Source organism: Lepisosteus oculatus, chromosome 10 (genome assembly GCF_040954835.1).
Source record: "Lepisosteus oculatus isolate fLepOcu1 chromosome 10, fLepOcu1.hap2, whole genome shotgun sequence".
In the NCBI taxonomy this organism is placed as follows: Eukaryota; Metazoa; Chordata; class Actinopteri; order Semionotiformes; family Lepisosteidae; genus Lepisosteus; species Lepisosteus oculatus.
The window spans coordinates 39,524,080-39,540,217 of record NC_090705.1 but is presented as its reverse complement, the minus strand read 5'-3'; the positions used below and the strand labels follow the sequence as shown (position 1 = coordinate 39,540,217).

At 39.6% G+C, this 16,138-nt stretch overlaps 1 protein-coding gene across 13 annotated transcripts in view; it reads left to right on the top strand.

The window, feature by feature from the left end:
* The first annotated feature begins 13,720 nt into the window (after window positions 1-13,720).
* atxn1a (ataxin 1a) overlaps window positions 13,721-16,138 on the top strand; it is a 153,057-nt gene continuing 150,639 nt past the window's right edge. For all 13 annotated transcript variants that reach the window (XM_069195166.1, XM_069195169.1, XM_069195164.1 and 10 more), the window contains exon 1: window positions 13,721-14,319. The gene's annotated coding sequence lies outside the window, so the exon portion shown is untranslated. The remainder of the gene's footprint in view (window positions 14,320-16,138) is intronic.

Here is a 16,138-nt window from a genome sequence, read left to right as displayed (position 1 = left end):
GTGACCTTTGCAGATAATACCAAAATAAGAGAACAGCAGCCACAAACTAATTTCAAAAGGTTCAAAAGGTTTTAATTTTCCTTGCATGGGCTTTAAAAAACTATTGTGAATGTCAGCAGCTTAAACTAAAAATATAGACTTGGCTAGCAGCCTCTTTTTACTCAAAGCACCTGTAGAAGAAATTTCTGTACATAGAATCTGTTACATATGCAAGAAAAAAATGTGTATCAGTAAATTACAGACCTTTTCTATGAAGAAGGCAGCAGTGTGGAAATGTAATAAACAAAGTGCAGCAGAAACCTGTGGTAAATTACTTGTATAAAATATGACTTCAGCAATGCAGAAAAATGCAATAATCAGTACCTGTGAGGCTAGGTGTGTATATAAGCATTTTATTACTATCAAAGGCAGTGGCTCAAGACAAACACATTTAACAGGTGCATTAAGCAAATCTTCTGTTCTAGAGGAGTCTGATATTTCTCAAAAACAAAAATGTCTAAGACACTGCTTGCTCCTGGAAAAGCGCATTATGACTTTGTATAGCATTTCCTTCCCATGAAATCCATAAAGAAGGGCTTTTAAGGGCGATCTCATATTAAAACAAGGCTATGAAATATTCATTAGCTCCTGGCTTCTATAGGTTGGATAATTGAGTTTGGCAAACATCTCAAATGCACTGGTGTTACACAACAACCAGTTTTCCTTCCTCCTTAAAATGGTGTTTTTGCATTCTGTGTCCTTTTTAATTCCTGTACAATTGAAAATTTGTAATTCATCCCTGGCACATTTTGCTTTTGGAGGAGACTGCATGTTTTCGTGATCATTGTGGTAAATGGGCAAGGCCTAAATGAAGACCACATTTCCTTTTGCGGCCAAGCCTGTGACACAAGACCAACAAAAAATATTTTCTTATGGTAAGAAGTTCAGAAAAAAAAGTGTCTTTGAAAAAAGAAATTTAAAGAACATTGTGGTACCTTCTCTGGTGTCTGTATGTGATGAGCTATGCTTTTCCACTTTTGTCTCAGCCCTGTGGCAGGAAGTGACTTACAGAGAATGAGCCAAATGATTCTAGCAGTCCAATAATTGGTCCACATTTCTCATCCACAATCCAACAATCATCTACAACAATATGAGCAGGTAGCTTTTCCAGTACTCACGTATTCTGAATGTAAAGAAGTGGCTCCTGTTTTCAATGTTAAATACTCTCCCTCTTAGCTTCCATTTGTGTCCTTTGTCTTGTGTTTCATTGTTGATTCTGAAGACGTCTCATTAGGCCGACTTTCTAAATCAATTGAGGATTTTGAACGTGTGCAGCAGATCTCCCCTGTAGTCATGTCCGCTGAAGACTAAAGACATCCAGATTTTATAACCTGACAATGTCAGTAGAGGACATTCTTAAGCCTGGGGATGTATTTTTTGCTCTTCCATGAATGATCCCAGAGCAGCAGTATCTTTTTTGTTAGATGGTGACCATAATTGTATTCAGCATTGTATGTGAGGTGATTCTAGCACATTGTATAATTTTAATATTGTGTGCTCTACATCCTGATATTCAGTTGTTTTCTCTGTTGCTTCCCCATATAGGAAGGTCTAACTGATATGTCAGCCTTTACACAGCCTATGTCTTTTTATAGGCATTTAGGTTCAATGTTTTCTATCTTTGTGTGTATTAAAGATTCATATTGATTCTGCTACAGTACCTGCATGTGACACTCAGCATTTGTGTTCACTGTTATTCTACTAGATGTTCAATCAGTCTTTAAAATTTAAGTGTTTATTTTTTTCTGCTACTTTTACAGTGTTTCAACATTTAGCCCCTATTCTGGTATCAAAAACTAGACGACGAGACAAGACCCTAGATGACTGATAGATATTAAGAAGAGCAGTGGTTTTGGTGCAGCTCTCTATGGAAGCTTGTGTTTAAATAGGATGATGAGAATGACCCTGAACTTTGACAAGAATAGACAGCTTGTCAGTTTGCTTATTACACAGCTTTGGGGTCATGCAATCACAGAGTCACCAAGCAAGGGCTATGAGTATTGGCAAAGCCTAGGCAAATATTGAGAGGTGTTGACAAATATCGTTAACAGTGAAATGTCCTACAGCTCTGTTAATGTTTCTGCTGTGTTGTTTTAAATGCATTGTATGCAGCTTTGTCACTTGTGTTATATGTTATTTTTTATTTTAAAATAGTATCTTTGGTTAATTTTGCCAGCGGTTTCCAGGCCTTTTCATTCTAGAATCACAATTCCTTGCCATCTCCCTCACTCAAAACTAAAACAATTCTTTTCCCTAAGCTCAGCTCATCTGCATACGAAATTCGTTTAAGAGCAGCAATTATTCTAGTTGAATATTTGAACTGCCAAAGGCAGCAATATCCTTTTTACACCATGAAGTCCAGAAATGAACATAATATTCCACATGAGGTCTTACAAGTGCAGTATGCAATTTTGACATGATCTTGATATTGTCCCAAAAGAGGGGGGGGGGGGGCGGGTAAGAAAATAAAAAATTAAATAAATAATCATGACTCCCAAATTGTAAAAGATATACCAAGAACATACTTGGTATTGGTAGAGTTCTTTGTTCTCTGGTATAGCTCTAACAAAAGAGCAACAAACAGGAATGTTTTTAATTAACAATAACACAAACTAAGTAACATAAAACACAACAAATAACATAAAATACAACAGTATATGGGAATGAGGCGTTTCAGAGGCCTACTTGCTGACCAGCCACACAAACCGAGACTGGTAACCCAGTACTCAGAAATTCTACCGGATATCATGACTAAAAGGCCAACAAGAGAGAAAAACCTGCATCCTCAATAAAACGGAATACAACCCAAAGCTAAATCTCTCTTGCTATAATTCTAATCTGAAATGATATAATGACGATATGATATGATATAATCTAAAATGAACCTATCTTCATATTCTAAAAAGTGCATCCAGTAACCAGGAGAGAACATTTTTAGCCTGAGAGTTCCTTATTAAGCGAATCAGAGTTCCCTAAAATCAAACATGGCAAGTTCTCAAATACAAGGTTTCAATATGTATCTAGAATCTAGTCATTCAGGTAGATTCGAACAAGATCCTCTTGCATGTCACTCTTCTGGTCCTCTCTCTCTCCTCCATCATTTTCTCTCTTTGTGCCCTCTCTGCTCATGTCTGTTTCTGTGTACCTGTTTTTTATCTCGTGTTCCTGAACTGTTGATCACTCTTAATGATTTACCAAGATGATAATTATGGTGAACCAGATCAATGTCTCTCAGTAAATAAATTCCACTCTTTTCACCCTGACCCTAAACCTTCTGAAGGGTGTTTGTGCAGTTAGGTAAAGACAATGAGAAATAAACATGAATACCTACAGTACCCTACAAAAGCATTCACCCTCTTCCAGTGGTGTCCCATTTTGATGAATTACAGATGATGTATACACACATATTTTAAAGCCAATATTTAATCATTGAAAGTTGAATGCTCAGACCAAAGTTCTTTCATGTGTGAAAAAATTTAAGAGCTAGCACAAACCACAACCCTAGCCTTCAACAGCCTCTGAGGATTCCTATGGTACTGTGATCCCTAGTAGGAAATCCATGCTTCTGGATGCACATGTTTTGCAAGTTATCATTGATTTCCTGCCATGAAACTTCACAAGACTTCAGGATAAATCCCCCCTGCTTAAAGACAGAGGAAATCAACCATTAATTTGAAAGGACAATGCATCCTTAGCAAAGCAATACAAATCCAGATGCATTAAGAATATAATACTTCTAATAGTACACAGTAGTGTCTCAACGTCCGTATATTTAACATTCACAAAATTGCTTATTTGCGATTCAGTCTGGCTGATGGTGTCTTGTGTGGAAGAAGAGCAGAACAGGATGGAACCAAGCCAAAGGTTGTCAAGCAGAACTTTTAAACAGCCGAGGAAGGTGAGACGAATCGAGTTAGTGAGTGATCCTCTCCCTGCAAAGTAAGTACCCACCACCCAGCATCCTCAGTGTGGTCTTGTTTTTGTATTGTAACCATCTCTCTGTGGGGAATAACAGGCTGGAGACACGTTTACAGGCTCTCTGGCAGTTTCATTGCCGTTGAAAGTGCAGGTATCCGCTGGACGCAGAGGAGAGATTCATGCTGCTTATTTTAGTATATTACTATAAGTTTGTGATTAATTTTGTTTTGGTTTCGTTGATCAATGTTGTTATAATTTACTCATACATTGGTAATTTAATTATCATATAGGGGAGGGTTACTCATGTCTTTTAAAAATACATCCTGTATACTGTAATTCTTCTTGTGATGGTATAGTGGTGGACTTTGTTATGTGAGAACCACTTCTCTGCACCAAATCCGCGTGATGTCAAGACCTTACTGTATTTGTTTGGAAGTTTACATACAAGTGTAATTGAAAGTAACAACAGGATACTACCACGGGTTTTTAACTAGGATGTTATGACATGACTAGTATTAGTATTTTCAGAAGCATATTGGCAGGAGGCTAGTGGTTCTTCTGCTGTAAACTTAGAGCTTTTCAGTCTTCTCAGGCATGTGGCAGGATATTCTCTGCCACACTTCATTAGTCCGAATGATCCCTCAAAACTTGCTTAGAGGAGATAAAAGATGTTGTTCATAGAGCTTCAGGAAGACTCTTCTCCCAGTCACCAAAGACAAGGATGAAGACAATGGATGGGGAAAAAAATAAATCAAGTAATTAAAGGCCTCTAAATCTTACTTCTAATACATGGAAAAGGCTTTGGAAACAATAATTAGGATGAGAAGATCAACTGTATGGAAATAATGGTCTAAAGGATAATCCATATGAATTAACAAAAGGTAGGTCTTAATTATCTGAGATGTTAGAACTGTTTTAACAAGCATGTAATGGATACAAATAGAGTATATGATGTGGAAAATGTAGATTTTCAGTAAATGTTTGATAATGTTCTTCAAAGAGTAAAAAATAATTATTAGATTGCAGGGGGGTATATATTGGAGGAAATGAACTACTGGGATTAAGATTTGGTTAATGGAAAGGAAGCAGAGTACAGGCTACAGATAAGGGCTAAATCCTTAGATTGAGGTGAAGTCATGAATGGAATTCCTCAGGGATCTGTATTGGAAGCGACGCTCTTGCGAATTAAAATAATCATCTATACTTGGACTAGTCTACAAACTACATAAGATCAAAAATGTTACCAGTCCGGGACTATGAGTACTGCAGAAGCTACAAAAGAAATCCGAATGTATTTAGACCTAACTCAGGACTGGACAAACACCTGGCTGGAGACATTCAATGTCGAGAAGTGCAGTGAGTTGCACGAAGGTAGCCAAAGAATAAATAAAAACTCAAAATGGAAAACACTAAGCTTGAAGAGACCGCTTGTGCTAAAAACACAGGTGTAATTGTACACGGATTATTGTCATCTGTCAGGCAAAGTGGGGAAAGAATAAAAAATAGAAAGTTGGGATATATAGTTTATTGTCATGGTATATTAGAATGGTACAATGCTACAGTAATCCTGCAAACGGATTAGTCACGATTTTAATCACTTTGTTACCAACGAAAAGATATGGGTGACGTGGAATCAATTCTGAGAAAAGCACCTATACCTACATTGAGAGGCTAAAAAGAACCACATCTTTCATCTTTAAAAGAAAAGGCTACAAAAAGACCTAACTTGTGTTAGGTCAATTGTTGCCAACATTGACACAAACCAGGGGAGAAAAGTTCAAACTAAGGTTAAGTACATCTAATAAACAGAGGGTTGTGAGAGTATATTGATACACTATCCAGACATGTTCAAAGGACCCTGTGTTCTTTCAAGAAATGTTGGGGGCAAACCTCAGATCAATGAGTTAGTAGCAAAAAAAATGAGTAAGCCTGGCCCAATGGTCTTCCTTCTTTTGTAACATTCCTCATATTATTGCAGATGCCAAATGAAAGTGAGAATGAATTAGGGATACTTACAAATTCCGGGTAGAAAAGTGGCTTTCTTAAGAAAAAGTGTTCTGAAGGATTTCTAATTTACAGTATATGTTCTTTAAGGAGTGAGATAACTGCAAGGTAAACCATTCAGTTAAAATGGCACCCCCAAAATAAAATGTAGTTTCTTAAGGTGGAACCTTAGGTTTCGTTAAGGTGGGGTTTTCATGAGCCACAGCTGCCACACACACAGAAAAGCAAAGGTTCTGTACGGACAAGCCTCCATGTGCTTCTCTCTCCCTCTTCAAAGTCTGCAGGCTGGGAGTGTCATCTGAGGACAGTCTGCTTGTGCTCTGCATGCTTTATAACCCTCTGTGTTGACATGTGGTCTCCTGCTTCCCAACACTCTTTCCTATAGAAGTCTGCTTCCTCGTGCCGAGCTTGCAAACGTTCTGCCGATTTCCTTTTTCATTCATCCTACACAGCTTCTGGCTCGTAAAGCAGTGGGGCTTGTGTTGATATTTCTGCTTCCCTCCCAACACTCTTTGACTCCGCAACCACGAAACACACCCTTTCATTCTGGTTCTTTAAGAAATACTGTTTGCACTGTCATAAAAGGTATGGAACAGCTTGGATTGGTCCATTAAAGCAGGCGTTTCTAGCTCTGGTCCTGCAGAGCCACAGTCCTCCCAAGTTTTAGAATTAGCTTGAAATGGAAAATGAGCAAAGATATACCGTAGAAAACCCACTTAAGAAGTAATTGATCTAATTAAGTCATTCAGAGTTACACTGTAATACCTGAGCTTTTTCCTGAAGGGGAGTAAGGTTGGACTCTCACATTAAACCAATAGAAGTATAATTCCTGTAGAAAGGAATTGCGTGCATAGGAATCATATTACATACAGTATCCTTTCAGTTTAATATGAGAATATGTAAGATTTCTGCATAGTTCCTCTCTCTCTTACAAGCAACAACTTTATTTTGTTTTTTTTTTCCAGAGAAAGCAGTTGCTATAACTTAGGGAAATGTGAATATGAATGATCTCTGTCCATTTCTCAACACCATGTGAAGATGTATTCATTTATTCAAAGTCTAGTTAGCAGCCCACAACTTTATCACAATGGCATAGCCAACTGACAGTGAAACAGCTGCATATACAGTGTGTATCTTGCAAGGAGCTCCTTTCACGCTTTTTATAGACTGTCTTCCAGAATCATAAAGATGTCAACAGCATCCACCCATTTTCTAACCCCTTCATCCAATTCAGGGTTCCAGGGGAGCCTATCTCAACAAGCAATGGGCACAAAATGGGGTTATACCCTGAATAGATAGAGCAAACAGGCAAACAGACACACATACTCACACCAGGGACGATTTTCCCAGAAGCCAGAACCTACCAGTATGCCTTTGGTCTGTGGGAGGAAACTGGCGCACCCGCAGGAGAACCCACAAACTCGACGCAGATAACGGTTACCACTGTGCCACCCATGTCAACAGCTTAGCTATCAAAATATTACCTTTCCCCACACAATGTGATCTTAAATAAACAAGGACTCTGCCGCGAGGATTATAGAAGTGTAACTAGAACCTACAAAAAGCTGAAGATCCTGCTGTAAGGTTCAGTTTATTAGCATTATACTAAGACCAGGTGGCTGAAGCTGCATTCATGATGGTGTCTTAGCTTCAGGCTAGATTGTTTCACTCAATATTTGAATTCTTAATTTGAAAAGCAGAGACTTGCATGCATGCATTACGGTGTATTTAAGGTTGTTGCTCCTTGGTTGTGTGGTCCCTTTGACCAACTGATTGGATGCAGTGCTGCACATTAGAACCACTATATACTGTACTGTAGGCAGAGCAGAACTACAGTATAACTCGTAGTTTTGGAACAGCTGAGAATGAGAATGACTAAAGTTCTACTAACATTCATTCACCCTCGCAGTACGGTCACTCCAGCGACCTCTGTGGACCTTTCTTCTTTGGCTGGGGTTAAGTGGTATGTCCCTGAGGATAAGAAAGCAGAGGCACTATTTCGTCTTTGATATGACACTGTACAAATGTGGTCAGACCTCAGATCTAATCTGCCACATCAGGCATGTCTCCAGATCGCCCAGTCCAAACTATTGTATACAGTATACCACTATACCCATAGGCCAGTTTTTACACATACGATTTTTGTTTGCATTGCTGCTTTGCAACGCCTAATTATTTGACACAAGGCCTGTTTTTTACACAAACCAATACGACTCTCTTTAATCTTCAATACATCGGCTGTGATGATGACACTGTCCCCGTTTTGTTCTTTTGAATTTGTGATGAAACAACAACACCGCTAGTTTCTGTATTAAATATTGAATTGTAGTTGCTTTTTTGCAGAAGAAAATGTAAAATATGGTCAAAAACAGTCAATTCCTTTTTGCATTATCTGCAGTATTCAAGAAAAGGGAAATTAATTCAGCTTTTCTAAAATCCATATTTCATAAAAATTACAATAAAACAATAAGAACTTCACTGTGGAATAAAACACAAGAGGTGTAAAATCTGAACAGGCCTTTATGATCTGCCAATGTAATAATTATCACTGTTGAAGAACCATGTTTTTTTCAGCATTTCTCAGTAGAAGGTACATTAAGCTACTCATACAATTCTAATTTTCTTATGAATGCCTCTAATGTATTTTCAGAGTTCTGATAGTTCAGCTTTAGTAGATGCAAAAAGACCAAATCATGGTTTGGAGGGAAGAAAAATGAACAAATTCATTCTCACCTCTCCTGGTTGCTGGAACTTTATGTTTATGGATCCTTCAAGAGGTGATTGTGACCTCAGGGTGAACTGACAACCAGCAACCAAACTAACACAATGGGCTAGAAGCCCTTCTCGTTTTTAAACTTATTTTCTTTAACCTGTGTTGATGTGATATGTATCAAATATAAAGTCAATATTTGTTTATAATTTTTTTTTTGCTACTTAAACATTCACACAAAGTTATCTGGACTTTAGAAACGTAGTTTGCCAACTGATAAAAAAGTGTAGCAGTTCTTAAAAAAAACAGTAGGGGGGAGTATTGAGCATTTTTCTCACATGCTAGAGATGAACGGCAGAGACTTGCAGGCAGGTTGTGAAACACAAGCCTGAGAAACGTAAACGTTAGCTACAAAGAAAAATATTAGTCTCTAATGCACACTTACTTTAAGTGTATAAATTACAAATCACCGTATCTCAGATAGAAGCGTGAAGTGTTTGGTCGTTGTGTTTCAACACTACAAAACTACTATGAGCTCTAATTTTCATTAGCTCAAGGGAGATTCATGTACAGGTAATAACTTAGAGAAACTGCATTAAAGCAAATCAGGATATCAAGTATATAGTAATGTGCAGTAATGTAAAGTAACAGTACAGACCATCCTTTTAAATGTTCCTCTTCAGTACTACAATTGTGTAAATTGATGACCACACCACTTTCAGCTCTTCGGAACTTTCATTAAAAAAAAAAGTTTTTTTGCATAAAGACCAAAACAAGGAAGTTATGACTAAAATTGTATCCTTTCCTTAGATTCTTGGCATGGCTCAGAATGGAAGGGGAAGATTCCGCAGAGGAACCATAAAACAGGAGCCTAAGACTACATCTGGCTGCAGCTCCAAGTGTTGTTTTTTATAGGCTCTGAAAAGAAAAAGAAAACCGATGTACGTTCATAGACCACCATTACTGCCAGTATGTACTGTCCTGGGTAAAGGGGTGTCTCTGAATATACTGTATAACAAAATGTGAGAGATTTTCTCCAGCTACAGTGCAGCTTTAAAAAAGCACATTCGCTCTGCAGATAGTGAGCGTTGTTTGGAATTGACAACGTCTCACTTCATGGTAGTTCTTCAGTTTCCTGTAGTATTTTTTCTTCTTTCCCACAAAACAGTGAAATAAAACATGGCTGTCATAACATCACTCTCCTTGCAGTATTTTCCTGACTGAAAATTTGAGGATGTGGTCATTATCAAGGATGTTTCAGTACTTCGTGATATGAAATCGTTAAATCATTTAAATCAGCTGTCTCTTTATGAGAACCCACTTTTATCAGTTTCACGTTGTACCTTAGTGTTATGTGAAGCCTTGATTCTTAAGATGCTATATTTATTACAAGAACTGCCAAATTTAATTAGGCTAGATGACAAGCAAAAACAACCTTGTATTCTAGAAGGGAACTACCTTGCTTTTACACAGAATTCCATATGTAACAGGCGAACCTTTTGAAACACTGCTAGTTGTTAGAACTGACCCCCAATTCCTGCCATCTGTATAGATGAAGCCCCTATTAAATGAAACGTATCCTGGCTGTGTTTGCTTTAAGAAAAATCTTTGTTCTCATACTTTCTGTGTTGTACAGTAAATAATTTATCATCCTCTTTTTGTTGATTGAGAAAGGAGAAATTCTTAAGGAAATTACACACATATGATGAAATCACGGATGGTTGTGGTGTTAATGTCATTAGTATGCGTAATGTTGTTCTTCAGAAAGATGAACTGGGGACTATTTAAGGTCACGATTTCAAAGATTGTGAGGCTTGCCATGCAAGTACCTAATTTCTGATGTATTTGATTGACAGAAATTTGTCAGCAACATCACTGTTTAGGAAATACTTGATGGTAACAGAATATTAAGGAATTCTGGTTCCCTACCAAAGCAACAATGCTAGAATGTCTTATGTGTATTCTCTCAGGCCCAAAGCTTATCACATTTGAAAGACCCTGCCCCTAATTCTAACCCTGACTCTTTGATAGAAGTCATCAACATCAGGAGTCAGAGTACAGAATGTATTCAATTCGTATTCTTCTAATATTCAGTTCAATATCCATTTGTAGCCACTTCTGTAAAGTGGGATTACACAATCAAAATAACCTTTTCAAGTTGCATTTTGTTTTCTAGAAACATGTGATGCAAGTAGGTGAAATAATGCATCTCCTCTTGCCTCTTGAAATGTAAGGCTTTATTGTAAATATACAAGCTCCAGACAATCCGTAGTATTTTGCTGTTTTAAAGAAACTGTTATTTAGGACTACTGTCTGTGATCAGCGATCTCTGTATCTACAGCATACCGTTAATATTATTTGTTCAATATCAGTAGAAGCCGAGCTGTGAAATTGGAAAATGAATGCTGGCTTTCTGTGTGCCTTTCATTGTCTAATATACAGCTGCTCAGGACTTGAAATGACGATTCCCTATAGTGGGCAAGAGTCTAACTACTGTACCTCTCTTGGGAGATGCTGACAGTGCTAGTCCTCACTTCACTTTGAAATGAGCCGGGACAAATGTCAAAGCTACTTATCATAATATGGGTATGATCCACCACCACCAGTGCAGCCCCACCTGGATGATGCGACGGCAGACATAGTGCGCCAGAACGCTCACCACACATCAGTGGGAAGGAGAGCAGAGTAATGAAGCCACTTCATAGAGTAAGTACTCTATACCGTAAAAAAAACTATTCATACTGTAAGACAGTAAAACAGAAAAAAACTATTTTTCCAGCAAGCTCTTTAGCAAACCCCAGTCCCCAGGATACTGTATCTCTTAGTTTATGTAGTAGCTGAGCTTTTAATTACTTTGACTAATTGATTCCTTAACTGAACAGTTTCTTAATTAGATCTAGACCCTGTTTGGGCTATTTTCTGCACTCAGTCATGTGTTTCAGAAATACCCTGCTAGTTGTCAAGATATTTAGCAAGCATCATGTGCACAACATTTTCCAGAAACTGCTCTTCTTCTTCACCTCACTAAACATCTAAGCAGTGATTTTAGTGACATAAGGGAATTGTGTAGTACCATGAATTCCCATGGCAAACATTAATTTAGGCCAGAATTTAAAATAAATTGAACTCACTTGTCAGTCCCAAATAAAAACTCTACTTGATATTGTGCCACAGGAGCTCCTACTGTATTTCCTCTAACAGGGAACTTGCCGTTAGATATTCTGGTTGGTTAGTGGTGATGGGTTTGAGATTTTAACTTTTGAATATAATTGGGCTTTAGTGTCACTTGATCTCAGTGACTTAAATTCCAGAGGCCCGTTCAGTTAATAGAAACCCCCACAGAAAAAAGGGGGTTCTGAAAACTAGATTCTGGAGATATCACCAGGATCTAAAAAGATGAACAACACTTTCCAGTACATTATTGATCTATTGAGCAGGGCATTTGTCTAAAGGGACTCTAGTCCTCAAGGACTGAGTTTTTTTGTTTCCAAATGATTTCTAAATTGAGCAGATTCCATCTTTTCAGTCATCAGTTACGTCCCATGTCGATGCCATGCTGACATGTAAGACTGGATGGGTAGCAACTCTCCAAGAACAAGGCTGGAGACCCTGAAGGACCAGCAAAGCTTACACATCACAGTCCCGATTAATGACTTTCTTGACTAATTTACAATGGCTGCTTTATCAAAATTAAAATGAGGATTCAACTGAGAATCCATCATAAAAAAAGACCAATAGAGAAACCTCAGACAGCAGTGCTGGGTAAATTTTAAGTGCTGAAAGCAGTTAAAAACATTTAAACAGTCAAACCTTCAGCTAAAGGGTTACATTAATTAAGTCAGATAAAAACTCCAAACTCCTTTCAGTAAAAAGTGTATGTGAAATCCGACAGCAAAGATACCTGAACCTGCAGCTGAAATGTCATACAACTTTGCAATAGAGTAGGGGCCAGCTTTTATTTTTCTACCTACAGTATATTAATGATGTAAATCCTGACAACAGCTCTTCCCCAGGTTGGCTGTGTATTTAATCAGTTCACAGGCGTTTCATAGGCGGTTTTACTGGAAGATGCTGCTATCGTAGATGTTAGCATTGAACTTGAGGATGGTCAACTGTTAAGAGTGATCTGCCTTTGGGGGAAATTTGGTTTCTGACTTTTCTTCTACTCAAGTGTGGGCCTGCTGGACACTGGAGTCAGTTTTCAACAGTATTGTTCTTGAAGGAAACTCTTTTTCAGGGTCTAAGGTAATAGATCTCAGTCCCATGTCCCTTTCTTCTCATATGGCTTGAAAATTGATTCATGGAATTAAAAATACCAGTCAGACATATTGTTTGACTTGAACAGTACAGCAGTTTTGGAGGTGCCTGTGGACCAATGTATTTTCCAAGAACAGCTCTTAGCCACAGGCCACAAGAAAAATGTGCAATTTTACTTTTTAAAATTTTACAGTTAGAGACACTGTAACTTTAAGATTATGACCCAAAGCATAGCTTTGCTCAAGTGTTATTTAGAAATTAAATATATGATTTTATTGTCACAATCAGGATTTTCAATTGTCCGTTTTGCTTTTTCGACACAATAGACTGCTCACCTGATGGCTGGTGTTTGTTTGTTGTTTCTTTTAAAGACTAACAATTTGGAATCGGTCAGTTATGAAAATCCGGAAATATTGACACAGTAGAACGAAAACAAACATATACACAACATATAAACATGTTCTTCTTTTGTAATTTAGCCAGGAGAAGAAAATGTTTTAAAGCTATCTTTATGTTTGGAGTGCAAACAAAACCTATGCGCTCGATGTATTTTAGAAGAAAAATAATCTGGCTGTAATGATGTTTATCATGAACATAGTATCCTTGACTAACCACCTTTTTTAACCGATGGCATTTGTCTACGCAGCACCTAGTTAGGCGTGACTTGTCACATTTCAATGTTACTTTTTTCATGCGCTGAAAGGAGTCACTTGGTTAGGAGTTAATACATATTGTGACTTCATGCAGATCACAGCGTTGAATGAAGTACTGTAGCAGTGTGGTTTCTGGGCTTCTGGGCGCCTTACTAGAAGGTAGCGAGTTGAAATCCCGGGCAAGCCAGCAGCTCCTGTTCGACTGCACTAAGGTGCCAGGGCTTCGCTCGGGATAAAAGCTAACACCACCTGCATGCACCACGACCGCTTTCCCCGAACGAGACCGTAAACTTCATCTTGGCGTCTACGAAACTGTGAGAAACCACAGCTGTCCACAGAAAACAAAACGTGGTGGGGGGGAACAACACGACAAAAACGTCCGGCGGCGAAGGAGTTAAAGCTCTCCGTAACTCCGTGTGGTGTGGGTATGCCTTAATCCGCGACTCCTGGCTTCGTGCCAGAGAGCGGCTTCGCCTCCATCCCCTCCTCGCATAGTGAAGGATCCTGGAGCTATTGCAGAGGCGGCCAACTGCTCCATATTTGGCTTCTATTACACATTCACAGAGCGAGCGAGCGAGAGAGAGAGGTGGGAACAGCGAGCGACACAGAGAGAGCTAGCCTCGCTTTGCTGCAGACATCCTTCTAGTAGTGGAGAGGAGACGGACCCGCCGTCACTGCAGGAAAACAGCCCTGGCAACAAGGAAAGGCATTGCCCTCCTCAGACCATTACACCGTACAGTAAGTCCCGGCGATTTATTTAGCGTGATGTCTTGCCTCGGGAGCCCCCGGCTCCGTCGCCGCTTCTCCTCCCCAAAGAAGTGAGGAAAATGGCTCTGAGGAACTAGGAAGGGAGACGCGATGGATCACAGTTGGCGTTGTTTTCTCTCTCTCTCCCCCCCCCCACCTTCTTAAAAAAAAACACCAACACCACCACCACCACCACCACCAGAAAGGAGGTATAACTTCTTACGCAGAGGAAAGGGTCTGGGAAAAATTTCGCCCCGGGCGTCCTTGGACGTGCACTGCGAGGCGTGCGCCCGTTCGCTGCGCTGCGCTGCGCACCAGGCGGCGGTGCGGCGGATGTTGCGAGGCGCGGTAGCCGAGGAGAAGCGCACTGAGCTGGGGCTGCTGTCGGACCAACTCTCGCGTCTCGCTGCGTCACTCCACTTCCTCTAGCGGGCTCAGGACGCATTACAGAAAGCACTTCCTAATCGATGTGTCCATAGTGTGTGTGTGTGTAGTAGTACAGTAATCCACGAGATAAGCGTGTTGTTTCTAGTTTTATGAAGCGGGGTTTTTTTTTTATTATTGCTGGGCAGCTCTTTCCAAGGACAGGCGTGTGGGTGCGTTGCGTAAATGCAACACTCTTCTGGGTTGAAAGAAATGTAACTCTTTTTAATAACCCTGTTACCTAGAAATGTTACAGTAGCTGCTTCTAAAGAAAAACAGTCCACAATTATGAGCTTCATCATCCCTGCATTACGATTTTTTCTTAAGGGTAGTCTTATGCGTTATATTATTTGGCCCATGCCCAGAAATGTATATTAGTTTAACACCACTATGCCTTTTGTATCGAGGTTATAGTAAGTGTAACATTAAAGAAAACAAACATACACATATTTAGAAAATACATGCCGATTCACTATGACGTTTCTTAAATACACCCAAACATAAATTAATTCGGTTTAAATGGACATTTTTTCCCCCGTTCCTTACGGCTAGTGGTTGTTAAGTCTTGCCCGTGATGTCATGTAACCCAGCTAGCTATATTGTTATATAATAGGCTGCTGGGATCTCAGCGTTTGCAGGCTATTTATACTTTGTTTACAGTAACGAAAGGCTGTGTGCATTAGGGAATCCTTTTAAACCGATGTGCTTTTGCAACTTCTGCTCGGGTACTTGCGGATTTGCACGCTACTTGCCTTAGCGTTGGTCTTTAGAGAGGGGGGAGACCGAGAAAAACCACCAATTTATCGCCGTGCTGCGATATATATTTTGTAGTAGACTAACGAGGCAGGTTCTCCTCCCTGGCATCTCGGTGTATTCACAATCTGACATTAACACGAACTGTCTGCATTCGCAAGTTTGTTTTCGTGACGCTATTGTACTGCTTCGACGTTACCAGCACTGGTGGAGGTTTGTGAAGTCGCAAAGTTGAGGTCCGTCTACATTTTTAGGCGGGCAGCTCTTGTTCGACGTTGAGATCTTTGAAAAGGTGAAAATAATGTCTGCAGAACTGGGATATACAGTACGTGTGTGGGGGGGAAAAAAAGAGGCACAGGGCTCTCGGTATCCTAGCTCTGGCTGTGACTGACAGTGAGCTCTTCCGATGCTTTTATCAGGAGCAAATTAAACTTCCCCCATAGTGAAACATTGCCAGCCGCGCTCTGCACTGAATGGAAGGAGAGTATTAGAGAGGACTGTTGTAGACCGAGGCTGATGGCCTCACCGGAGCTTTGCTTCAGCGGCATGGAGATTTCCAGTCCACAGTGCAGACTGGCGGCGCTCTTACTTCAGCCGTGATCAATCAAGCAATTAGATCGGGCTGCTATGGCAA